The sequence below is a fragment of the Sphaerodactylus townsendi genome, linkage group LG07, assembly GCF_021028975.2.
Source record: "Sphaerodactylus townsendi isolate TG3544 linkage group LG07, MPM_Stown_v2.3, whole genome shotgun sequence".
Taxonomy (NCBI): domain Eukaryota; kingdom Metazoa; phylum Chordata; class Lepidosauria; order Squamata; family Sphaerodactylidae; genus Sphaerodactylus; species Sphaerodactylus townsendi.
This window is the reverse complement of record NC_059431.1, coordinates 97312834-97340237: the sequence shown is the minus strand read 5'-3', so window position 1 is coordinate 97340237 and position 27404 is coordinate 97312834. Positions and strand designations below refer to the sequence as shown.

Here is a 27404-nt window from a genome sequence, read left to right as displayed (position 1 = left end):
GGGCCTCATCCTTCATCCAGGCCTATATCAACTCTCTGCATATGGGTTGATATCATGGGCCAGTTATCCTCCTCAGGCAATCAGTCCAGCAAGGCTTTATCCCTCGATTCGGATGATTGGACACGGGGACACCAATGTAGTTTTCCTAACTGACAAGGTGTGAATGGTTTTGTTTGAGGGCCCTTTGTGATTCCAGAGGGGCACCTGCTTTCCTTTGAATGCCTGTCAGTGCTGGGTTCTGTTTCCTCTGGTGCCCATAAGATGCAGCCGCGTCCTATTCCCTTCTCAACGTTTCATGCCCCCCTTTGTCTGAGCAGCTCAGCTGCCTGTAGCTTGTTAACCTCCTATGGCTTTTCATGTTTTCTGTCCCTTTCCCTCCTTTCTTGGCATGCTCCCCCATCTGGAGAGGTCACACAGAAATTGATTCGGGGCAAGACTGCTCCAACACGTTCTTTATGTAGCACCTGCTCCTTACACCTCTTTCCCTTATCTCCCTTCCCTTCCCTTGTTCTCCTTGAATGCCATTTCTGAACATGCGCTGCCCTTGATACAATGCCTCCATCGCCTCTCCCTATCTCTTCCGGGAGCACAAATGTATCCTGTAGCAATTACTAATGCACAGGCGAAGGCTGCCTGGTGATATTCCACCTCAACACTGTTTTAATGTTCTTACTGGCTTATTAAGTGGTGCCGTTTTCCTTGTGGCTTAGTGGAGCTGTAAGCTTTTGTCTGTTCACTTAATCAACTGTAGATTGGGTTGATTAATTGGTGGTGACGAGTGGTAATTGGCAGGGCTGTGAATAAGAAAACACATTTATTTGGTATGTAATTGGCGGGAGCCAGTTTAATTGATGGGGCTTTAAATTCAGGGCGCTCTTGTTTATCTTGTGAGACAATTCTGGTGTTGGTGTATAGGCAGGGAATGAGAGAGGAGATAGTAAAGAGAGACTCATCCTCTTGGTCACGAATCCTCTCTTCCTTCCAATATTTTAAAAAGAATTCTTTCTCTGTAATACTTATGTCCTACCCTTCCTTTAAATATTTCACAGTGATTTTGAATTACAGGGACATACTAGGTCCATGCCTGCTTTGCTTTAATGATTCTATAGGATTGTGGTACTATAGCCATGTACTGAAATTAAGCTAATAAATTAAGTCAAATGCAAACAGAGAAACTCCAGCTTAAAACCCCCCCTAGAAGAATGCCCAAATTCATTTTCTCTCTCACACATCCACACACAACTCTGAGGTAATTGCTAACTCTCAGACAATCCCATATCATAGGGTTGTTGGCAGGATGCAAAGGAGGAGATGGAGAATGTGGTGGATGTTGCAAGGATTGAACAGAAGAGAGGAAAATGATGTTGTAAACGACTTTGGATCCCCATTAGGGAGAAAGGTGGGATGTAAATAAACAAGCAGCTTCCATGCTGGTAGTGGTAAATGCAAATGAGGCCTTGGTTCAGTCTTAAATCATAAAGGGTTGCCAACCTCAAGGTGGGGTCTGGAGATCTTCTGGAATTATGGCTGATAACAGAGATCTGTCCCCTTAAGAAAATGATGGTGTTAGAGGGTGGAGTCTATGACGTTATATTCCAGCCAAGGCCGGTCCCCTCTCCAAACCCCATCTTCTCTAGACTGTACCTCAAAACCTTCCGGAATTTCCCAACCTGGACCTGGCAGCCTTAGTAGTGGTCATAATGCCCATGTAATCGGCACCTTAATATACTATCCCTTCATATGTTTATAACATCACGTAAAAATTTTAGCCTGGGAACTGCCTCACACTGGAGCAGGTGCTGGACCTTGTGTGCTTTAGCAGAAGGGCATTTGAGTGCTTGTTTATGTTTCCAGAATCTACCTCTCGGTGAACAAACAAAATTAGTGCAGTTGAGTGAGGTTGCCCGAGGGGACGTTCCTTTCCTCCTCTTTTGTGACTCTGGCTGCATCTGTGCTCTGTGCTTTCGCTCTGAACTGGGCTGACAGGAAAGCCATATTCTGTGAAGAACCTTTTTTTTTGTTTTTGCAGGGAGACTGAATAAAAAGGGTGCTGTAAACTAGAATAGCCTCTTTCTGAGGGGAGGAGGCGGTTTGGGCACCATTCTGCTACTCCTTCCTTTTCTGCTCCTTACCTGCTTAATTGTCCCATTCCGTGATCATGAAGGCTCTCTGGATATGTCAAGGGATTCAGTTTGGCACAAGGTTGCCCCCCGCCCTTGCTGAAGGGGAGCATCCGCCTGTTTGTTGTTTCATGATTTTGGAGGCTGCCATAAGGTTTACAGCATGCAGAGGTATACTGATTTTCTTGATGGATATCGGTCAATCGCCTTGAGTGCACTTTTATCAGAGAATGATGGTCTGGAAATGTAATTTTAGAGAGAAAGGAATAGGAGTTTAGAAATTGGGAATACCCTGTAGCTTGGGCGCTTCTCCTCTTTCTCCCTCCAGTTTGCATGTGCCTTCTTCCCCTCCTTTCACTGGCTTTCAGATAATCGTAGTTTGCTGTTGGGCGAAGTAGGATCGAAGCAGACTATAATGATGTTTGTCCTTTGCAAGGTTTGGAACCATTGCCACCATTTTAGTCCCTAGATAAGAGGGAAATTAGTTAGGACTATGAAAAGTGTGCCCGATTCAGGCATCATGGCAAGCTGGTCCTTGTATACTCTGGACAGGAGGAGGAACGAGCAAACAGGCCCTGTGGTAAAGAAGTGGAGAAAAAATTAATGGGCCGGGCTTAATGTATTTCTGTGCCGCCCAGCAGACAAGACTGACCTTCAAAGTGCAGTGGTCTGAGTCAGTAGAAGGCAGCTTCATGGATTCACGTGACTGAGAACCGTAGTCAAGATACACAAGAGAAGAGCTGGAATGAACCATGGCAGTAGATTTATTTAGATAGTGTTTGAAGTGCCACATTAAACTTGCATCATAATCCATACAAAAGCCTAACTCTTCCCTGACATGTCTTGGCATTCAGCTAGAACTTAGGAACAGGAATCCCATTTTTGATTTTAGGGTCTAGGCAGAGTGCAGGGTGAGAATCAACTTTGCAAGTAAGAAGACAAGTTACCGACCTTCCCCTCCCAGTTTTTACTAGCTTATCCACTTGTGGTTCAAAAATAAAAACAAAACCAGAAGAACTTCTTGTTATACTTGGTGGTGGCCTAGAAAAGATTCTTCCTTGCCAAAGGCAAATGGGTGAATGACTCTTTACAAGCTTGCACTTGGAAACCACAGCTGGTTTCTGAGATTCAGGGGAAGAACTCATAAGCAGAGGATGTGATCGCTGGGCACACTTTGGGAACATCATTCATTTTCAAAGCCCTGGGACTGTATCTACAAAATAAATCCATAGCTTGTTTTTGCCTAAGAGTCCATTTCTCTCTGCCATTTGTTTGGCTGCTGTGATTTCATGCCAGGTTTGTAAATATTCTGACTGCTTAAGTAGAGAAGTCTGTTGTTGGCATGCAACATTGTCGGTCAGCTTTAATGGGAAAAGGAGATCTGTTGGCCTTGGAGAAGAGCTTTGCACAGAACTTTACTGTCTGCACAATCCTGGAAGAGAATCCAGAAATCTGCCTGCGGATTCCTGGAAGAGAGAAGTATTGGGGGTTCAAGGAGTCAGACTGTGAAACTGAGTGGAAAGAAGGTCCAGAATGCGGGTGGGGGTGAGGCTAGGGAGTGACTCACTTCCACAAAATGTCCTGGTCAAGGGGATGCAGCAAGCTGCACAATGGGAAAGCGTGGTTTTGTGGGAAAGTCTGGGAAATGAGAGCAGATGTATGGAGGAAGGTCTGGGAGCTGGTTGAGAATGTGCAGAAGCTGCACAAAAGAGTTGCTCTGGAGAAGCCGGAGAGGGAATTAGCAGTGTCCATGTGCTGTTCATGGTGGTGAGCTGAGAAGGGGGCCTGGGCAGTTGAAGGCAAGGGGGTTGGGTGGGAAGAGATGGCTTTCAGATAATGATTTGGAGGGGGGGGGCATTCGGCAAACCTTTAGACTGTGCAGCTCTTGTGTCTGTGTTTAATTGTGCCTGTCTTAGTCCCCAGAAACATTGATGAATGAGGAGTTTAGAGACGTGCAACAGAAGCTGTTAATAGGTTGCTGAGGATTGATGAGACACCCCCAGGAAGGGGACTGCAAATACAGGCTAAATGATGACTAAAGGAGTTATTTACAAGTGTCTGGATAGTGTCAAGTGATGGGCAAGGGATTTGATTTCCCTTGGGGCGTGAAGCAGCATTTCCCAAACTTCTGAAAGCTGAAACACACTTTTTTTCTGCATCTTCTCTCCCCCTCCCCCTCCCCTCCATCAAACCGTCAAAGGTTTAATTTTGGAGTGTTTCAGAATAAAATTACTCACCTTCAGAGGAGCCCTTTCCCCTGTATGATCTGGCCATCCTGGGAGCACTGACTCATGTAGAGAGACCCAATGGCAATTCTGAGTATGAGCACTTCTGCCGTGTCTCTGTGTGAGTGACTTCATGATCCAATGCAGAGATGCATCAAGAATAACTCACTGATTAGATCAGTGGTTCTCAACCTGTGGGTTAGGACCCCTTTGGGGGTCAAACAACCCTTTCACAGGGGTCGCCTAAGACTCTCTGCATCAGTGTTCTTCATCTGTAAAATGGATAAATGTTAGGTTTGGGGGTCACCACAACGTGAGGAACTGTATTAAAGGGTCGTAGCATTAGGAAGGCATTATGTATTTTATGTGCTGTTATTGAGAACAGTTGTACTGTGAGCCGCCTCGAGCCCTTTGGGGGTGAGAGGCGGCCTAGAAAGAAAGAAAGAAAGAAAGAAAGAAAGAAAGAAAGAAAGAAAGAAAGAAAGAAAGAAAGAAAGAAAGAAAGAAAGAAAGGTTGAGAACGACTGGATTAGATGGAGGCAAGGCTAGAACACTGACTCATGCAGATATTCATCAAGCAACCCTTTCTGCAAGTTGGATGTTTTGGACTTGTGTGAATGTTTAGTACCAGTTTTCTCTAAGTGCAGAGATTGAGAGCTCCTGGCGTTGGTAGCTGAGGAGTTTAAAAGGATGGGCTTATTAAGGAGAAACTTTCTTTGCAGAGGGCGTGATGCAAGCTCTCTTCCCTATCGCTAATTCCTAACTTACTCCTGCATGGATTTGCCTGCTTTTGGCTTGAGGATATGTGTGAGAGACACTTGAAAAGATGTAATCTAAACAGATTTCCCCCTTCCTTATCTGTGATTCTAATGAAGAGCTCATTCACAACTGCAGAGGGAGGGGGTTCTGTCCCTGCCGAAAATTTGTCTGGACTCGCCCAGGATCTCAGCTGTGAATCTGTGCTCCCCTTCATTATTTCAGGCGCAACCTCTTGGTTTTTAGTACGAAATGTGACCATTGACACAAAACACGTACAGAGCCCCCAACAACTGCCATGAAATATAGATGAACTGCCAATTGTGCAGGAAGCAAGATGGGGCTCTGAGATTTATGCATTATTGCTTCCAACTCAGGCGCTAAAAATAACCGAAAACCTGCTTTAGAAAGTGAGGCGACGAGGTTGAAATATTTACCTGACATTGCACCCCAGCCTCTCATATTTCTGTCCTTTTCTCCAAAGTGGTGGCTGGAAACATCTGGGGTGGATTGGCATTTTAAGGCACCCTGGGAACTAAACAAGGTGCGTGGTGCTAGCCAGGTCTAACCCAAGTGGCTGGTTGGGTGCTGAAGGCAAGCGCTTAGAGAAGAAGACGAGGAAGAGAAAGAGAGTTTGGATTTATACCCTGCTTTTCTAAACAGTAAGGAGTCACAAACAGCTAACAAACTTCTCCTCTTCCTCTCCCCCCAACAGACACCTTGTGAGGTAGGTGGGACTGAGAGAGTTCTGAGGGAGCTGTGACTAGTCCAAGGTCACTCAGCAGGCTTCATGTGTAGGAGTGGAGAGTCAAACCAGGTTCTCCAGAGAGGAGTCCACCACTTTTAACCACTACATCATGCTGGCTCCGTGATTCTGAGACTCCATGCAAAATTTGAGGATAGGACCCACGGTAACTTGGGTTGGGAACGTGAACAGCTATAAGGTGGTCTGGAACTCCTTATCCACTGTAGCTGATCACCCCCTCCTCACTCCCAGCTGGCACTGCCCGAGACTCAGGAAACACGGAACCCATTGTAGGACTGTCAGGGCCCCGACCCGTTCTCTCCAACTATTAGCTCTCTACCCATCAGGCAGTGCAGTGGTGACGTGGTAGTAGTGGGGAGCCCCAGGCAATGACTGGGGCAGCTGACTGCAGGGTCATGGGGCTCCCAGTGCTTTCCCCTCCCAGTGTGAAACCTGTGACTAAGACCACTGCAAGCCAGCAGTGCCACTGGTGCTCAGAGTTTCTTGCTCTTGGCCCCAGTGACCCTCCGCTGGCAGAACATTGGGAATTTCCCCGAGAGTTAATGGGCCTGTCTGCCACTGGCTACAGCATCATCTGGCATGTGATTGTAGTGGTGGAAAGTCCCATCCAGTTGCAACTGAGTAACAGCAAACCTGTAGGATTCTCAAGGCAAGAAACGTTCAGATGTGCTTTGCCATTGCCTGCCTCTGCATAGGAACCCTGGACTTACTTGGCATTCTCCCATCCAAGTAGTGACCAGGGCTGACCGTGCTTAGCTTCTCAGCTTTCTCCAAGGCCTCTGGTATGTTGGAGTGAGGGAAGCGCCAAATCTTAGGTGACTGGCGACAAAGCAAACACTCACGGCTTTGCATATTCTGTAGCATTTTTTTTTTAAAAAAATCCTGTGCCAAGAAAATCAAAATTTTGTGTTTGAAAAGCCTGGTAATGCGGCCTGAATGAAATCAGCAAACAAGGCATCTTTCTGGAATGTCCCTTTGTTTTGCAGAGCCCCTGGCTGCGTTCCAAACGACCATGGAGATGCTCAGGAAGCGACTTCGGATACTAGTTTCTGCACGTTTTTTGTGCTGTCAGGGAGTCACAGTGAATATGGAAAGACGCCAGCAATCCTTGTTCCAGCATTGTACAGTTTTTCTTTCTTGTCCCTTCCCTGTATACCTTTCTTAACTGTTTCTACCACGTCACAGGGAAAAGAAGGAAGTTGACCCTTCAGCTGGTTCACTTCTCCCTGTTGGTGCTTCAAACAAATAGTACACTTTTTAACAAAATAGTATACAATTAAATACATAAATGTACATTAATTTTATTTTTTAATTTAATTTAATTTGTATCCCGCCCTTTCCCCACAGGGCTCAGGGCGGGTCACAACATAAAACTTAACAATCAGTTAACTTTTAAAAATATGACATCATTATAAAACAATTAAAACGAATTTAAATACAATATTAAATACAAATTAAGCACCCAAACCAATAGATTGAAACAGATGACAATTACATCCCTTTTCATCTTTTGATCTATCATCGCCTTATTTAGAAATAGCATTAACAAGTTTTGCAATAATTCTCTTGGACTGAAAACTTGTTTTCAAAATCTTTTTTTAAAAAGATCTTCTGAGGATGGTAGAAGGTACATTTACAGTGGTTCCATTCTACCACTGTAACAGTGGCTTAGTGGTTAAGAGCAGGTGCATTCTAATCTGGAGGAACCGGGTTTGATTCTCTGCTCTGCCGCTTGAGCTGTGGAGGCTCATCTGGGGAATTCAGATTAGCTTGTGCACTCCCTCACACGCCAGCTGGGTGACCTTGGGCTAGTCACAGCTTCTCGGAGCTCTCTCAGCCCCACCCACCTCACAGGGTGTTTGTTGTGAGGGGGGAAAGGCAAGGAGATTGTAAGCCCCTTTGAGTCTCCTACAGGAGAGAAAGGGAGTGGGGTATAAATCCAAACTCTTCTTCTTCTACCTCCACTGTGCTTAAAAATGCTACATCTGTCTTCTGATAATTACCTTAAAATTGGTGATGGAAAGTTCCACCAAGTCACAGCTAACTTATAGATTTGAGTCCAGTAGCACCTTAAGTGCTACTGCCGCTCATTCAGAAGAATGGGAGGTATAAACTTTCATCAGTCAAGGCGCTTTTCATTATCTGATGAATAGAATTTTGACTCTCCCAAGTTTATACCCTGGAAAATCATGCTGATTTTTAAGGTTCTGTTGGTCTCACATCTCACTCCCCAGGGTTCCTTTGTGACAGTCAGACTACTCAAGACAATGTAAAGTAATAGGTGTGTGTGTGTGTGTGTGTTTATGGGGAGGGGAGTTGTGATCCAGAATTATTTGGGCATACTCAGTGGCAAAAGTACCACCATTTTGTTGTTATAAGATTTTTTTGATAGAAAGAGTAGAAGAGAGAAAAAGATAGAGAGACTGGAGGAGAGGATGAACATGCAAAACAAAGTTAGGGCAAAAGGTGATAAGTGTGGCGAGATCAGTAGTAGAGATAATCAGTCCAGTGCATGTTATAAGTCAATGAAATCAACAGGAGCCAGTGTGATGTGGTGGTTAAGAGTGATGGACTTTAATCTTGAGAACTGGATTTGATCTCCCACTCCTCCGGATGAACAGCAAACACCTACCTTTGGCTAGTTACAGTTCTTTCAGAACTCTCTCAGCTCCACCTACCTCACAAGGTGTCTGTGGTGGGGAGAGGAAGGGAAGGAGTTTATAAGCAGCTTTGGGACTCCTTACAGTTGAGAAAAGCTGGGTGTAAATTCAAACTCCTCCTCTTCTTCTGCATATTCTTACATTGGGCTAGAGAGTCCTTAAATGTTATCTGCTGTGGCTTGGTTTATTGGCATAAAGCAGTGGAATGGACCAGAAAGCTATCAATTCTAGCCTGCTTCTGTAAGGCAGAATCACATCATTTTTCAGGACATGACAGTTTGCAATGTGACTAACTAGGGGTGCTTTGGTAAGATGATTTTCCTGTGCAGAAATTGTTCTCGCTTCGGCAGCATGTATATTAAAATTGAAACTATACAGAGAAGATTAGCATGACTTTCCTGTGCAGAAACTGCATGGAAAGTTAACTTTTATTGACCCCCAAACCACGGAAATGCCTGGGTGCATTTGTTCTTAGTTTGCGTCATTACTCTGCATTTAATAATATCTGGCTGTTTCTTTTATTTTCTGAGCCATCTTACTAACATAATTGTAATAGGTACCTTTGGAAATTTGGGGAGATGAGGAAGAAAGCCAGTTCATATGGGGAATTTGAAAGCTTTTACGTGGGGAAGAACTCTCCCCCCCCCCCCAACACACATACTTCTGTCCCTTTTAGTAACTGCATATTGGAATACAACTGCTTTCCCCCATTTCAGGAACCCTTTGTGATGCCATCAGTCATTAAACAAGTCTCTACCCTCATCTCAGACCTATTTGCATTCCTAGCAACTAACATGCTTAGGTGCCAGGGAAAAGACTGCTGCAGTCAACAATCCATAAGACAAGGTGGGTAAATGAACATGGGTATATGGAAGTGAGCAACAGCTAGCAAAGTTAGTTTCTGAAAACAGAACTGACTTGGGAAACAGAAACGGATCCCAAAGTCCTAAGAGATGGTTAGAAAAAGACAAAACTGTCTCCTCTAAAAGCTGGGAAAGAATGTTAGGGTTGCTCACTAAGGCTCAAGCACAGGAAAATGTCATTAGGATTTCGGTCCATGTCTGGTAGCAGAGACGTAGGTATAGATTTTTAGGGGGGGGTTGGGGACAGGGCCACGCCCCCACCCGCCCCTGGGGGCGGGGACATGCCCCAAGCCTTGCCTCTGGCCTCATTGCTTATAAAAGCAGCTCTTCAGGGCCGGGGACGGCAGACTCCCCTGCCACGTCGCTCCCCCCACCTGCTGGGCTCCCAGCCGGCAGATGGCAGTCCCTTCTGCCTTCCCCTCTGAGCAGAGGCGTAGCAAGGGAAAATGGAACCCGATGCAAAAATCTGAGTTTTTGGGGGCTCCCCAGTGGGCGGCCGCTGTGATGCTGGAATCCACCCCCAAACAGCATCATTTTCAATTGTCTAAACTAGGGAGCCCAGATTCTCCTTTTAAATTCACCTTAAAGAGAGAATCTGAGGTCCCCAGTTTAAACATTGAAAGTGATGCTGTTTTGGGGTGGATTATCCCCCACCCTGAAAGAGCATCACTGTCGATGTTTAAACTGGGGACCTCAGATTCTCCCTTTAAATCCATGCCGAAGAGGGTAGATTTAAAAGGAGAATCTGGGGAAATTTGGGGGGTGTCTGTTGTCAGGGGTGCAATTATTAAGCTAGCAGCACCAACATTTCAGAGTATGTTTAGGAGTCTCTCCTGATGACACCACCCAGGTATGGTGAAGTTTGGTTCAGGGGGTCCAAAGTTATGGACCCTCAAAGGTGTAGCCCCATCTCCTATTAGCTCCCATTGAAAACAATGGGGGATGGGGCACCCCCTTTGGGAGTCCATAGATTTGGACCCCCTAGACTAAACTTCACCAAACCTGGGTGGTATCAGTAGGAGACTCCCCTGATGATACCACCCAGGTATGGTGAAGTTTGGTCAGGGGGGCCAAAGTTATGGACCCTCAAATGTGTAGCCTTCATCTGCTATTAGCTCCCATTGGAAACAATGTGGGATGGGGCACCCCATTTGGGAGCCCCTGAACCAAACCTCACCAAGCCTGCCTGGTATCAGCAGGAGAGTCTTCTGAAAATATCCTGAAGTTTTGTTGTTTCTAGCCTAGAAATTGCACCTCCTGCAGGCCAAAAACAGAAATAACACCGGAAAAAATACAAAAAACTCACAAACGGGGTGGAGCTTCGGACATGCAATGGGGGGGGGTGGTGGAACCCGAGAACTCCCCCCTTACCTACGTCTATGTCCTTGTCTGGGAGCAGCAGTGGCATAGTGGTTAAGAGCAGGTGCATTCTAATCTGGAAGAACTGGGTTAGATTCCCTGCTTTGCTGCTTGAGCTGTGGAGCCTTATCTGGGGGATTCAGATTAGCCTGTGCACTCCAACACACATCAGCTGGGTGACCTTGGGCTAGTCACAGTTCGTCTGAGCTCTCTCAGCCCCACCTACCTCACAGGGTGTTTGTTGTGTGGGAGAAGGGAAAGGAGATTGTCAGCCGCTTTGAGTCTCCTTACAGGAGAGAAAGGGGGAATGTAAATCCAACTCTCCTTCTCTTTCTCCTTTTTTGCTGGACAACTCACTAATCTGTAGGGGGGGGGGGGCAAATTGTGGCTGGCCTGAGTAGCTGTTCATGATTCTCTGTTAGCTCTCTGTAAAATCCACTCCACTGCTTAATATTTCCTATTAATCCCTCGACACATTGGACTTTATCTGAGTGTTCCAGTGAAAGGGAAACAATTCCTAGTCTGAATGTTTTGGCAAAGAGGAGTTTGACTCATGATTAGGTAAGTGTCATCTGGCTGTGGGTTGGGGATTTACTCCGCAGGACAGAAAACGTCCTTGTCCTTGGGATGTGGAGGAGTACTTCTGTGGAAGGAAGCTCATATAAATGTTATTCTCTGTTTTGTGCCTATAAATCAGATTGGGTCATTGTGTAGCTGGCTTTTTGTCAGTCTAAATTCAAAGATGCTTCAATTGATTCTTAAAGAGGAAGAAGGCAACACTTCGTAAATCCCCTTCCTTGTACTCAACGCAGCCATGACTTTGCTTCACTGATTTAAGGATTGAAATGAATATGCCGCACGTGGCTAGAGTTGACAGGAGTTCACACCTTTGCGAAATGTTGAAATGGTAAACAGCCATTCCCGTTTGAGCGCCTCTTGCATCCCCGTCAACTCTAGCCACGTGCGCGGCATCTTCTCCGGGTGATACTTGCCTTCCTTCTCATTCTTCTTGTTGCTTCTTGCATGTTTTGATAACATGCCCAGGTTTAAACCGTCACATTCCCAGCTCAGATTGCATTCCCTTTTGTCTGGATGAGGTAAGAGGCTTCTGTGGGTTGGGTGGGGATGGGGGAAATAGGGTGTTATTGATTTGAGGCAAGATGGTTGGATTGGTTGGAAGCAAGATGAATGTACCTGCTGAGCAAACAAGAGGAACCAGAGGAGGTCCAAGCATGCTATATTTCAGTGCCAGCTACCATGGATGGATTTGGACCATGGGCGTTCTGGGAACTAGATTGAAGCCTATTTGTCATTCCTCACCTCTGCCTCTTCTTTTCACTCCCTCCTCCCGCCCCCAGTGCTTTTTAATTGCCGTTTTGGAATACCTTCTGCTTTCCTCTGTGGCCTGCAATTTCACCTGGTTTTACTGTGTCTCTGAACAAGGCCTGGCCTTGCAAAGATTCTGATGCTTCTCTCCTCCATGCTGTGAGGCCCTTTGGTAGCAAAATCCTTTTTGGGACCCATTTTTGAGAAGGCCTGTGCAAAGATCGGCTGGCAGAATGAAGTATTTTTATTATTTTATTTCTATTTTATCGGATTTAATATTCCGCCTCTCCCATTTTGGGCTCACGACGTATATTTGAAAACATAAAGCCAACTAAAGATTAAAACGTTCCGATAATTTCCAATTTTCCAAGATGGTGAAAAAATACAACCAATCCTGTAGTAACTTTTTTCGCAAGGGCCCTGCTTCTGCTGACATGCAAGATCTGCAGATTTCCCTTGTAATTATTACACTGTTCCCCTCCTTGGGTTTGGAAGTCACTCTTTTGAGGAGCTTGTCAAGAGGCAAATGAGTGTCCCTTGCCAAAACATTTGCCCTTCCCTTCCCTTAATGGCTCCTTTGAAGTGACAAACTCTGCCACTCTAGCCCTTTTCATCTTCACAGCTGGGAAATCTTTTAATAGTACATCAAGTCTGGCTTCAAAAGAATACCTGTCGACACAGGGGGAGTCTTGTGAATGTGGGCTGAGGGGAATTAGCATCATAGCAGGTGATTGGGGCAATATCCCGTGAAGTAGGTAGGATTCTCCTTTTGAAGGAGGAAGGATTTCTGTCCCTTTCAGGACAATTTCTGCCAGTCATACTAGAACTGCCTGTAAAGAACTGGGGTTAAAAAATCCTTACAACACATAATTTTTTTGCATCTTTTTTGTGTGTTATTTTGCAACTTTTGTTGTGTGGACACCTTGCAGATTTCCTTCTCTGTTTACAATCTGTACCATTTGACCCTCCTCTTCTCTGGGCTCTACCTTGTAATAATTTCGTTTGGGAATTTTCTAACTTTGTCATAGGTAGAGCTGTTGAAGCAGATGGACTGAGTCCCACCTGAACCAAGCTTGTTTGTATGGGAATTTTTAAGTAAACTGGAAACTGTGTTGGCACCTTTTTGATTTTTGTTAGTGCAAACTGTAGGATCGGACTGTTTTATATACTGTTATTGGTTTTATGTTATGTGATTATCATGTTGCTAACTGCCCCAAGCCCGAAAGGTCGTTGTCGTCGTCGTCGTCGTCATCATCATCATCATCGTCCCCTTGTGGACACCCACTTGTCATGGGAAGGGTCTTGCGTGGCTTGATGATGTTGAGAGCGATGCTAGTGGCAGTGTATTCTATTACAATGGTCTCAAATCAGACAAACCTCAACTGAGAAGCCAGACTAAGCATGTTCACCAACCTATTCTGTATAGTGAAACAAATACAAAAGAATCCCATACCACATTAGTTGTGCAGATTAACAAGGGTCGCGTTGCATGCTGAGGTCCCTGGGCATGCGTTGACTAGTGGGTACAAGCGGACCAACCATCAAAAAGACAGAACAAGAAACTTGTTCTATCATTAACTTTTATTGCAGCTCAGAGCCAGAGAAAGGAGAATACTTGAAGTGAATGTACAAATTGTAGAAACAACAATATCCAGATTCGAATATCACTGAGCAAAGCCTGGCAGATCAAAGACATATGAAATAAAGTGTTCACAGAGATAGAATTAGAAGAAATTCAGAAAAATTATGAAAATAAATTAACTGTAATACCAGAAGAAAGAACTTCTCCAGAAATACCAAGAGATGTAATAGTAGAGCTGCCAGATAAAGTCAATACAGAAGAGGAAATAGTAGTGCAACCACCAGAGCAAGTCACCATGGAAACAACTGATGAACTGACTGAAAGGCAGAAAGAACTGAAGGATAAAATCGAGTATGTGCAATCAAATAAGGAAAGACAATGGCTGCCAGCATTGAAAACTGTGCCCAAAAAAGACCTGGCACCCATAATGAACAAGACATTATAGACAAAACCTGGCACCCATGATGAACAAGACATTTGATGACAATTGAAATACCGGTAACTTTCATCCAACAAACCACTCAGCTCATTCACAGTACAGCTGTAGTGGTCACACAAGAACTGAGCATTGAAACACCTAAATACCTAAAATCAAAGTGGATAATTTAACTGGAACAGAAGAGCAGAAAACTAAGATCACATGCCAGTAACCTGAAAAATATGGAGGAACAAAGATTAAAGAATGGCAAGATCATGAGAGAACTAATTAGATGCTACTGGTTAGACACTAGAAAAATTGAAAAAGCATTGGAGATCAGCAAACAACAAATAATAACCTCAGCGAGAAAAATTGAAAATTATGAAGCAAGAATCATCCAGTACAGGCGAAATCAGCATTTTTAAAAATTAGACCGAAGGCGTTTCTACCAAAGCCTCGACACAAATAACAATGTCGAAAGAAAAAACCCAGAGAAAAATGCAACACTTCAGTTTGGGAAAGATCTGTGGGAAAATCAGAAAGATTACAATAAGAAGCCTCAGTGGATAAAAGATTTGGAGAAAGGTGTTGGCAAACAACAAATGCAAGACCTGGAAATAACAACTGATATGATAAAAAAATTGAGTCGAGAAAGTGAAAAACTTGATGTCATCTGGACATGATCAATTGCATGACTTCTGACTCAAATACCCGACCAGTTTACACCTGACAATAGCCAAGCATTTCAGTGAAATTATATAAAATGGTGAAATCGATGAATGGCTAACACCTGGGAAGACATACTTGATTCAGAAAGATTCGGCCAAAGGGACAACACCTGGAAACTGTATGCCAAAAACATGTTTGCCTGTGATGTTCAAACTGCTCACCCTCATAATAGCAGATAACGTCATGAACTACTTGGAAGCAAATAACATCCTGTCGGTAAAGAAAAATGGACCAAAAGGAGGAGCAGGGGTACGAAAGGTCAACTTCTGAAAGACAAAATGATAATGGAGAACTGCAAGAATCGAAGAACCAATTTGCATATGGTCTGGATCAATTACAAAAAGGCATTTGACTCACTGCCCCATAGTTGGATCATGAAATGCTTGGAAACAGTTGATGTCAGCGAAGCCATACGGACATTTGCTGAAAAAGCGATGAGACCGTGGAGAACTGAACTGAGCGTTGGAAATTAGAACTATGGAACGGTCAACATCAAGGAAGGGATTTTCCAAGTTGATTCACTATCACCCTTACTGTTTTTTCATCGCCATGATCCCACTTACAGTGATTTTAAAGAAAAGTTGGGATATCTAATGGCCAAAGTGGAAAAAATCTCACATTTGCTGTTCATGGATGATTTGAAACTGTACAGAAAATCAGACACAGAAATCCAGTCACCAGTGAACACAGTCTGATTATTCAGCACAGACATTTTGATGGAGTTTGGCTTGGAAAAGTGTGCCACTGTGGCAATAAAGAGGAGCAAGATCACTGAGAGTGATGGCATAAAAATACTTGATGGTCAACTAATCAAGTGCAACCAAAAATAAACCTATAAATACCTGGGCATTTTGCAGCTGGATAACATCAAGCATGGGCAAGTGAAGACTGTGGTCATCAGAGAAAACACCCAGAGAGTCAGGAAAATTTTAAAATCCAAATTAAATGGTGGGAATGCCATCAAGGTCATCAATATCTGGGACATACCCGTCATCAGTTACGTTGCTATAATCATAATATAAATCACACAGGCTGATTTGGGTGTATTGGATATAAGAACTCGGAAGCTATGACAGTGCACTATACCTTACACCTATAGTAATACCTATAGACTATGCCTTCCCCAAAGATCTGGTGGCAGAGGGTTATTGCAAACAGTGGAGGAGGAGAAAGATGCCTTAACTGATTATGTGAATGAAAATCAAGAATAGGCAGAGACTGAAGTGAAGAACAAGAATTTAATGGAAGCAAAAAGCAGAACAGAAAAAAACATGATTAAAATGAGAACTGAAAGCTGGCACAACAAAGCATTGCATGGGCAATTTCTGGAGAAGATCAAAGACAAGGTGGACAATAAAATGACCTGGCTGTTGTTAACAACTGGAACTTTGAAAGAGGAAACTGAATCACTGATTTTAGCCAGTCAAGAGCAGGTGATTAGGACAAATACTATCAAGGCCAGAATCGAAAAATCCTCAGATGAAGCAAAGTGCAGATTGTGCAGGGAAGCCAATTAAACTGTAGATCATGTACTCAGCTGCTGCAAAAAAGATCGCCCAGACCGAATTCAAACAGATGCACAACTCAGTGGCCAAGATGATTCACTTAAATTTATGCAAGAATTGCAACATCAGAATGGCTAAAAGCTGGGGGTGGGGGGGAGCATGGTCCAGAGAAAGTAATGGAAAATGAGAAGGTCAAGATCTTGTGGAACTTTCAGATCCAAAATGAACAAAATGTTGGCACATAACACAATGGATATCAGAGTGATCGAGGACAAGAAATCTTTGAGACAGCAAAATCTGGTGACAGCAGGGTCAATGAAAAATAACATGAGAAGGTCACTAAATATGATTTGAAGATAGAGATCCAGTGACTGTGTCACAAACCAGCAGACGTCCTCCCGGTGGTAATCGGCACCCTGGGCACCATTCCGAAAACCCTAGGGCTGCACTTGAACACTTTCAAATTGACAAAATCAACATCTATCCAGTACAAAAGGCAGTCCTAGGCCTTTGGGAGGGGCTCAAATTGTAATGAAATGCCAACTAGCAGCTAAAGAACTGGCAAGATGATGATGATGATGCCTTCTCAGCCTCACTGTTTGATTGTAACCAGTTAGGTCTGTTCTGTACATGCAAAGATAATGAGTTGATGAAAATGCACAGGCAGTACAATAGATTGCACCATGTCAGGCTATTGGTGGAGGATCACATTCTGGAATATAGCCGAAGCTAGAAAGTTCCTGCAAAATAGGGTTGTCAGGTCCCCTCTGGCCACTGGCGGGGTGATGCAGAGGCGGTCCTCCCATTGGGCAAAGTGGGAAGCTGCCCAGGGCTCCACCTTGTGGTGGGTGACAAAATTGCAGGTTCGTTTGTGGGGGATTTTGTATTTTCAGTGTTTTTTCCGTTTTTGGCCTGCAGGAGGTGCATATTTTAGGCTAGCAGCACCAAAATTTCACTGATTTTTTGGGATACTCTCCTGATGATATGACCCAGGTTTGATGACGTTTGGTTTAGGGAGTCAAAAGTTATGGTCTCCCAAAGGGAGTGCCCCCATCCCCCATTGTTTCCAATGGGAGCTAATAGGAGATGGGGGCTACACCTTTGAGGGTCCATAACTTTGGACCCCCTGAACCAAACTTCACCAAACCTGGGTGGTATCATCAGTAGGGTCTCATGAAGATACTCTGAAATTTTGGTGCTGTTTCTTAATAATTGCACCCCTGACAACAGGTACCCCCTAAAATTCCCCTTGCTGTCAATGCTTGTTTTCTTTCTTTCATACTCTCAATGCCTAATAAAGGTTGGGGGGGCATCAAACTCAGGTTTTGCCCAGGGCTCCAGTTTGCCTAGGTACGCCTCTGGGGTGATGGGAAGCCAGGATTGCCAGAACCAGGTTGAGAAACTCCTTAAGATTTGGGGACAGAGCCTGGGAAGGACAAGGGACCTCAGTGGGGTACAAGGCTATAGATCCCACCCTCCAAAGCATCCATTTTTCCCCAGAGGAATTGATCTCTGAAGTCTAGAAATGAGTTGTAATTCTGGAGGCTCCTCAGGCTGAACCTGGCATCTCTACTGCAGATAGAAAACCACTGAAAACTGGAATCCGCCTCCTCAATGTGTGAACATGAGAGAGGCTTTGAAGTGAGGGGGCTGTTTTAAGTCAACCCTTTTAGAAATCTCAAAAACAGCTCCTAACGTTTTATTGCACCTCTGCGGTATAAATTCAGTATAAATACCAATCCTGACATAACATACAATGTGACCAAAATTTGCAGGGGGCCAGCACTTAAAGTACGCCACAGGCTGATCTGTGCAATAAAGTAAGTTTAGTGATCTGATCTGATAGTGATAACAGTCAAACTACTAATCTTATTGTTTATTATGTCTGTCCCCCTTTTATAGTTTTAAAGTTTTTATGCTCCTTTAGTATTTATGCTTTTATTCTGTTTTGCTTTATGTTCCCATAACTTTTGTGCCCCCAACTTCCTTTTTACCGGGAGGTTTTGCTTTTATTCTTTTTAGATACATATCTACTGTTTTACTTGTAAATAGGTTGTATCCTTTACTCTTCTTCTTCCTAGCCTTGTCCCACTAATGCAGGGTCCGCTGCTCGTATTTTTAAACGCCGCTTATCTCGATCAAGCACAATGTCTGATTGTAGGCCTGTAACTTTCAGATCCGCATTGATGGTATCTTGCCATAGTTGCTTTGGCCGTTCTGCTGGTGACAGTGTCTGGGGCTGCTCATCGGTCATGGCCAAACCAGCGCAGGCGCTTCTCTCATTTTTCTGTGGAACAGAGTATAGTTGGTGATGTGAAAGACCCTTATGTGAGGTCCTGCAGAGCTGTTGCCATATGAGTAGGCCCATATGTACATATGGGAGCTTATATGTACATGTGAGAGTTATAGTGGAACCATGGTGGTATCTGCCATACTGCTGTATGATATTGTATCATACAGTAAGGCTGGCAGTTTTGTTCTGAAAATGGGCAGGGCCATGCCTTTCAGCATGAGGTGCCCAGTGTTGATGACAATCTGCTGTCTACACTCTGGTTGTGAAAGCTCTCAATCTGTAGATGGCAAGGTGCCTTGCTTTGTGGTTGAGCTTGTGAAACCAAGGGAGAGAGGGGGAATGGTGTTATTTCCCTCCTATCTCCAGCTGGGATTTAACTGCAGTTGGAGATACTGCACAAACCGTTGAACATTTTAGGTCTGTGTGTTTCAAAATTGTTTTTTAATTACAACCCACCTGAAGAGCTCAAGTAGATTGGCATCTTTGAAGAATAAATATTATTCACATTTTTTTGGGGAGTGAACCTTGGAATCCTTTCTCCTCATTTCTGAGTGCACGTTCACTGGATCGTAAAATGGTTTTAGATGGAGAGTGCGTTCCGCTTTCAAAATGGCTTTGGCAACAGGCTTGCGACTGTCTGCAGAAAGTGGATTTTGAAGGGGTTCTTCCAGGAACATGCTCCTTCATCACTGGACCATGCCGGCCGCAAACAGGCAACCTCTTACTTCAAGCAGAGCTTATGCTATGCATGTCTCAGGTGATCATCCCACTGTCTGCTGCTAGGCACAGACTCTCCCCTGCTTCTCCTGAGCACAGCTTTGCATTTTGCAGGTGCACACAGAATTCATGCTCCCGTAGAGGAAAATAAATTTTTAAGAAGACAAAATGACAGGGTGCCTCTGAGCATATGTAGTATGTCTCCTTTGATTAAAGGAATATATGTATGGTGAAAAGGTGATAAGAGATAGTGTGGGGTTAGAACAGCTGATAGTTGCTCATCTGAGAAGACTGTACACCTGTGGAAAGATCACTCCAGCTGGATTCTTTTCTCCCAGTTTTGCAATCTTGTCATCTGGGATTAGCCAAGAGGATAAAATTCTGGTGGGGCTAGTAATTCTGCCACACACACACACGCACGCACGCACGCACGCACGCACGCACGCACGCACACACACACACACCCCCGAGAGAGAGAGAGAGAGAAGCCCTTTATTGCTCCGTCATGCAATTAAGTTCTGGGTTAGGCGCCTGAGAAATATTACGCAGCGATAACATCTCCCCGTATCGAGTAATTAAAGAACGGGACTCGAATCGCCAAAGTACCCATCAGGTTATATCTTGCCTTGCGAAAGTAGCAGAGGAACTGTTCCAAAAAGTCACAGTCATTGAAAATAACTTCTAATGAGGCTGATGATGTCGTAATTAATGATGAGACGATAAAGGGATATTGACTCGCAGAGCAATTTATTCAAAATAATTAAAAGCTGCTTATCAGTGGCTGAGTGTCTGGGGCATGTCTGCTAGTTCCTATTTGGGCCACGTATCCAGTAATGCTTGCAACGAGCCTGAATTCCTTGCATGCCATTGGTGGCATACTTGGGCGCTTTGGCAAGATGGTATTTAGCGAGGATGGCATTTAGACACTCGGGTATGATCTGTGGCAAGAGGGAGGGATTGCCAAATGGCTTTGGGCAAGTGATTCTCCAGATCACTTCCTCATATTTTCAAATCATAAAGTACAGAATACAGTCACACCCTTCAACGATCTCATTTCATTTCTATTTTGCCTTCCCCCCTGGTGTGGACCCAAAGGGCCACTCCCCACTCACCGTAAGCTGCGGGGTCACCTCTTTAAAAGACACGAGGAGGATGGACGTTCCCCACGTCACCAGCGCCCACTGCGCAGCTGCCCTTAATTTGCCGCTCTCCCACCTCCTTGTCGCGCGGCAAATTAGGTCCTCTGAAAAGAGCAACATTTTCAAAAAACCCACAGGTGCCGCAGGGGGGTGGGGAACCTCGGCTGTTTACGCGTGGCTGATTCGCTCTGACGCGCAGCTTCCAGCCAATCAGGAAACAGGAACCGCCATTTTATTTAGGGAGGGTGTCCCCGTCAGAAAGTGCTCGGAAATTGAGACGTGTGCACAACAAGACGTGCCAACATTGCTCTTTTTTGCTCTTTTTTGCTCGAGCTCCACTGTTTTGCAGCTTGGCAAAGTGCCACTGAGCACAGGGTTGTCGGTGGTGTAAACCGAAACCGATATTTACTTTCATTTTTCTGCCCAAGCAGTTTGCAACAGGTAGTGACGTCAGCATGTGCAGACGTCTCAAAACAATGCGTTCAGCTTATCCAAACGAACTTTTCGGGTCAGCCAATCAAAATGGAGCCCCGTTTTTGGCTGGCTGCAACTCCCACGTGTAAATGATGCACACGCGTGCCAGCCAATCAGAACGCTCGATTGCCTCTTTGACTCTTGATGTGGAACCCCGCGCTATTTCCTGAATGGAAAATGAGTGGGGAACAAATGTCTCCATTGTCAAAAGCCACGGAGGCTTTTCTACGAGGGGTCGCTGCGGGGTTGCACTCAGACGAGGTAAGTGGGGAGTGGCCCAAAGCTGGTGTTATGGATGTAGCCAGAAATATAGTACAGCGGTTGCAAGTCTTGACTAAAAGATGTGAAAGAGGTGTTTCTGCAGGCCAGATTCAGGTCTGGCCTGGTCTCTCAGTTGAACACTGAGGCATGCCATATGAGGGCAGAATCAAGAAAGCCACAACTTTCTGTTGGTTCCCAACCAATGTTGCCCCATCTTCGGGCAGAGGCTATACAGACATTTGTCACAGATGCTGTAGCTTTGAATTTCTTGCATTATGCCACGGATTGGCCTAGATCAGTGGTGGCGAACCTATGGCACTCCAGATGTTCCTTGGCTACAATTCCCATCAACCCTTGCCAGCATGGCCAATTGGGATTACGCAGCAGCCAATTGGGATTACGCAATTGGCCATGCTGGCAGTGGCTGATGGGAATTGTAGTCTACGAACATCTGGAGTGCCATAGGTTTGCCACCACGGGTCTAGATGGTCTTCAGCAGTGATGGGGAACCTGTGACATGCATGTCAAAGGTGACGGGCCTCAGTGTTTTGGGTGACACGTCAGCATTCACCAGCACCTGACACCAGTTGGTCTCTCTTTGGAGTCTGAGTCATCTTGTAATCTGGGATAAGCCAAGAGACACTGCAGCTCTTTCCAATGGGGGCAAAGGTTTTCTGGGAACTTTCCCCGCTATCCTTTTCTGAGCTAGATCTTCAGCACCCACTCATACTCTCATTCACACTTTTAAAAAACTATTCCCTTCTTGTACCTACCTGGGCAGGTGCTTTACATATAGGTGTACTTGTCAGCTATAAGTTGCACCCCTCCCACCGTCCACACAAATTCACCCCTAGAACAGCTTGTGTATTTTTATTTACTGCAAAATTTTCTGCCTCCTCTAGAGGAAAACAAGCAAATGGCAGATTTTGCCAACTGCTGCACGACACTAAATTATACTCTGAGCTTCTGCGCTTGTAAGCTCCGCGGCTCGTTGGTCTGAAAAACACTTCTAAGCTTTAACATTAATTAACTAAAAGTTACAAACCCCCATAGGCCTGAAATTTCATATCTCTGTAGAATCTCTCTCTACCCCCCCCCCCACATCTGTACTGTTGCATACATCTTCATTTGAAATAAACAAGCTCCTAAAGAGGTCCCTTTTTCTTTTTCTTTTTAAACTGGCTTTTCTTACATGGAACTCCCATCCTCCCTCACCCCCCTTCCCCCCGGGCCGGGTTTTTCCCCCGCATCCCCATGCCATCAGTTCAACTTCTCCCATGCTATTTTTAGTTACCGTCACGTTCCTGCTTCTACATTGCTTGTGTATTGTACCTACTTTATTTTAAAAAATTTTAAGGTTGACGTTTTTAATTATTAAAACTTTAAACGCTTGAAAACGAACAGAAGAATAAACACAAAAAGTACAGTTAACAAAAGGGCTCCCGATTCTCTTGTCCTGTTGTACCTACTTTAGACTGTATGATGAGAACTGACAGCGGAAATCCATAAACTGTAATGGCTTATGTCTCGACTCGATGAAGGTAGGTGGTTTCTCTTGAGTCAGACCTTTGATCTGTCTAGGTCAAAATGTCTCTGCTGGCCGGCTGTGATTCTGCAGTCCTTCAGGCAGAGGTCTTCTTCAACAGTGCTACTCAAGTTACCTTTAATTAGAGGTTCTGGGACTCAAACCTAGAACCTTCTGCACGCAAAGTGCCATCTGCTTTCCCATGAAAATATGGGCCATTCCCCATATTTACAAGCTGCTTCAAGGACACAAGGCAAAGGCAGGGATGCAGCCATCACAAACATAATTGGTTTTTATTGCTTTCTTGTAAAAAATATGGGCCATCTCCTTCATATTTACAAGGTGCTTCAAGGGCACAAGACTGATTCAGTTTTATTGGAATAGCTGATGTTTCAGAGGCAGCTAGCCATGAAGGATTCTCTCTTGCCCTCCTGTCGTAGGGCAGAGAGAAGGAGAAATCACTAATACCTGGTCTGGAAGTTCTGTAATTTCTGGCACTCTGAAGGAGCTGGCAAATTTAGCCCTGGAAACCTTGAAACAAATGCTTAAATACTACAGCCTCTGTGGAAAAGATGCTATTTGTAGTAATCTGAGCCATGAAGCGAGATGAATCAATTTACAGCGATGCAGTGGTGAATTTACAGATGCTATATCAGGTGTGCTTTTTCTGACATGGCAATTAGGGAACAGCAGATGTAAATGAGTTTCAAAATGCTTGAAGGCATGGTGTCCAGAAACTGTAGCTGTGCATATGGGCTGCAATTCCTAAAGATCTTTCCCCCCTCCCACTGATATTACTAGAACTTCTGTCTTCCCATAGATTCAGGGCTTTGGTAGGTACAGGATAAATGAAAGAGGGCATGGCATATGATTGTATGGAATTTGCTATCCCAAAGGTGCCATCTTGATTTGGTGCAGTGGTTAGAGTTTGGGACTAGATACGTAAGATCCAGGCTCAGATCTCTACTCTGTCATGGAAGCTCGCTGGCGGACCTTGAGCGAGTCACAGTCTCAGCCTAATTTACCTGATAGGAGGAAGCAAGAGTGCAGAAGTAAAAAAAAAATTGGACAATTGTATTGTTATATATCGAGAAACTGGTGAAGATAAACATTGATTTAAATAATGACTTAATGTTCATGGGTGTAATGGAAGACAGAAGGGTGGACAAACAATATAGTTATATGTATAAAATAATGATCGAAGCAGCCCATGCAACAATAGCCTTGGGCTGGAAAGAAAAGAAAAAATGGACACTTCAGAGATGGTTAGAATATATCTGGGAACAAGTGACACTTGATATTTTCGATATACTAACCAAAAATAAGACGTGGCAAGATAAACAGAATGAAAATTTGAAGATATGGATAATATACGTGGACTGGATGAAAGAAGCTCGAGTCAACGAAGAAATATGGGAGAAGAGGCTACAGAGAATGAACTTACTGCTGTTTGTGTGACAAAACTATGAAGAAGAAGCAATGGGGGGAGGGAGAAAAGGGGGGGAAAGTATTGTTTGAAAATGTATGAAGAAGAAAATTACTATAAACTGTAAAATTCAAATGATACAATAAAAAATTAAATTAAAAAAAAAAGAGGAAGCAAAAATGACATGAGCCACTTTGTGTATCCACTACAGAGAAAACAGGATGTTCATATATAAATAAACAAACTGAAATGGCTTTTTAAAAGGATAATTTTGTAAGAAGTAAAGAGACATATGATTTTGGAAGTCCCAGTCTGGTCAAGTCCATTATTATCAACAACAACAAAAACACCCTCACAGTTGGCTACCGCATCAACAAATATTAAGGAGTCACGAGGGACACATTTATTCAAAAACAAAAACAACACAAGTCAAACAAAATAACAGCATACAAACGGCATACTGAATAGATTGAAATTGACAAGCGCAAGAGGCCACAGGAGAAACGAGTAAGCCCAGTAATAAGCAATGCTACAACAAGGCATGTGTGCAGAAATTCGAGATTCTCCACTATGAGAGAATTCTTCATATAAGGGAATCTTTTTATGTTGGATTCTTCAAGACAATTGGATGTTTCAAACAAAGCCAATGTAGAATAATGTAAATGATAATAAGCCCATTATTAGGCACACGAGGCCTTCCTATTGTGAGCTGTCTACCAGTGGCAAAAAGAGATGGGGTGGGGGGTGGGGACAGAAAAGGGAATTCCATGCAAACTGACTGGACAGAAGGGTGTGATGGGAAAGTTGTCCTCATAAGAAACTCAAAGAAGAACATAGACCCAAATTGTTTATAGTGTTCTGAAACCTAGCAGCTGGGACAAATGAAACACTCCCCTCGGACAGCTTTCCCGATGGGAATCCCTGGCCTGTCAAAGAAGTGCAATTTGAGGAGGCCATTATTGCATCCATTTAAAAAGTATCTACGTTTTAATGTGGGCTTGCGGAATAAGGGCCTTTTCCGCACGAGTTGCTTACAGTTCATCCGTCTGTCAAATGCTACATTTTATTTCTTTTAATTCCACACATTTTTTTTGGTTGTGGAAATGTTTTCCCCTTCATTGTTCCTTTTTTTCCAGAGCACTTTTACTGCAGTATTCCCCCCCCCCAATCTGTTTTTGAGCCCGCTTCTCTTGTGCGTGTGATCATATTGAAATGATCTTTATTTCTCGATTCCACCAAACACCTCGCCTTTATCCATGCCCTAGTGTGGCTACCCAACCTCCTCTTCATTTTCTGTTCTCCTCATGCTCTGTTTAAATTACAAGTTCCTGCCTCCCGGAGATTGGGGTGCGAAATCACCCAATCCAAGATGGCCTACTATCCCCCAGGAGACGGACCCTTCCCAGTAAGTATCCAATGGTCCGTTTTCAAAAGGAATTTTAAAATATTTTTGTCCTTGTCATACTTTTGTCCTCAGGAGTAAAATTGACAAAGAACTTCACTTTTGCAGGAAGAAATTGTCAAGGGACTGCATGGGGGTGGGTGGACTTTGTGTTTTTGTTGCTTCAGATAGTAGCACTTGTTTCAGTAACCTTTTTCAGCTTCCATTTTGTGTGGGTAGTTTTCAGTGATAGAAAAGGAGGCTGAGACATTTTTGAATGACCTCTTCCTTGTAACTGCGCGGTAACCTTAAAGGTCCTTTGTGAAAGAAAAGAAGAGGTGGGGGTTGTTCTTCTGCATTACGGATGACATCCCATGACCACGGGGAAAATCTCTGGTAAGCTGTGCGGGCAGAAAAGGTCAAAGGCAGAAATTAGCAGCATGAAGAAGGAAAGGAAGAGGAGGAGTTTGGCTCTCTATCCTCCTTTCTTTCCTGCAAAGAGACTCAAAGGGGCTTACAAATTTATTTCCCTTCCTCTCCCCACAACAGTAGGTGGGGCTGAGAGAGTTCCGAGGAACTGTGACTAGTCCAAGGTCACTCAGCAGGAATGCAGGAGCAGGGAAACAAATCTGGTTCACCAGATAGGAGTCCACCATTCAAGTGGAGGAGCGGGGAATCAAACCTGCTCTTAAACTTCTACACCATGCTGACTCTCTACCTGTAGCCTGTGAGGTTGGTTAGCCTGATGTTGTGTTACCAGCCCAAGGTCACCCAGCAAGCTTCCTTGGCAGGTGAGGGGCTTCAAACCTGGGGTTCCCAGATCCTAGTCTATTCTGCTACACTGGAACACCAGTGTGATGTAGTGGTTAGAGAATTTACCTGCAGAGAAGTTACAGAATTCTGGAAGGGGAGATTACAGTATGTGGGATTTCCACATTGTTTCCCCCTTTTGCAATTCTTTGTGCCTCTCCTCAGTTTGTAAAATTAGAAAGTTGATTTATATACTGCATTGGTGGGGTACATACTACATGATGGGGCATCAACACTCTGTCCCTAAGCAATGCATTGCTATTAATAAACCACTGTCCAGGTTTTATCTGAACCTCGTTGGTGCTTGCAGTTCCTTATGAAGGGATGCTTGTGCCAGCTCATCGGATACCTTGGAGGTTCTGAGGTGGCAAGTCTGAGGTGCCACTTTCCTTGCTGATGGAGTCAAGTGGGCATGAATTTGTTTGCCTAGCACATGCTGATGGCACACTACAAATGCAGCCACTGCTCCTGGGTGATGCTTTAGTACATACACATGCACAACACATTGGCAAGGATTGATTTCAGGCAAGAATCTTAGACACAGTCACAATGAAAGCATTTCAGAATCAGTGAAACTTTCTCATTTGCACTTCAGATCATTGCAGAACAAAAATAGATGCTCTTTGGTTAAGGCAACCAATTTAAAAGGATGTTTAGGTACAACAAAATAGAATCTTTATGCTCTCTTGGAAAACACACTCGAATTCTGTATAATCTTTTTTTTCAGGTAAATATAGAGCAATAGCTATGATCGACGCAAAGTTAAGCACTTTAAACAATGCCATCTTCTGCAGAATATGTATAATCTTAGAATAAGTCCTTATTTCAGCAGACTTAAACTGGAGTAACTCTGCCTAGGACTGCTCAGTAAGTCTTGTCAGTTTTTACCAGGTAAGTTAATAAGTACTTGGCAGACCAATCCAGAGGGAGGAGGACAATTGGACTCTTGGAGCAGGTAGGGGGGGGTGTCACACTAGCACATTTGCCCACACTGCCAGTGTAAGTGGCACTTATGCTGGTGGAGAGGGCAAACATGGCAGAAGAGCCTGCACCCCACAGAGCTGCACCG

General features: G+C 44.2%; 1 protein-coding gene and 1 pseudogene across 1 annotated transcript in view; both read left to right on the top strand.

Moving 5' to 3' along the window:
* The window catches only part of LOC125436252 (ephrin type-B receptor 5), a 194830-nt gene that overhangs the window by 12551 nt on the left and 154875 nt on the right, over positions 1 to 27404 (top strand). The gene's annotated exons all lie outside the window — the stretch shown is intronic.
* LOC125437340 lies at positions 8862 to 8960 on the top strand (annotated as a pseudogene).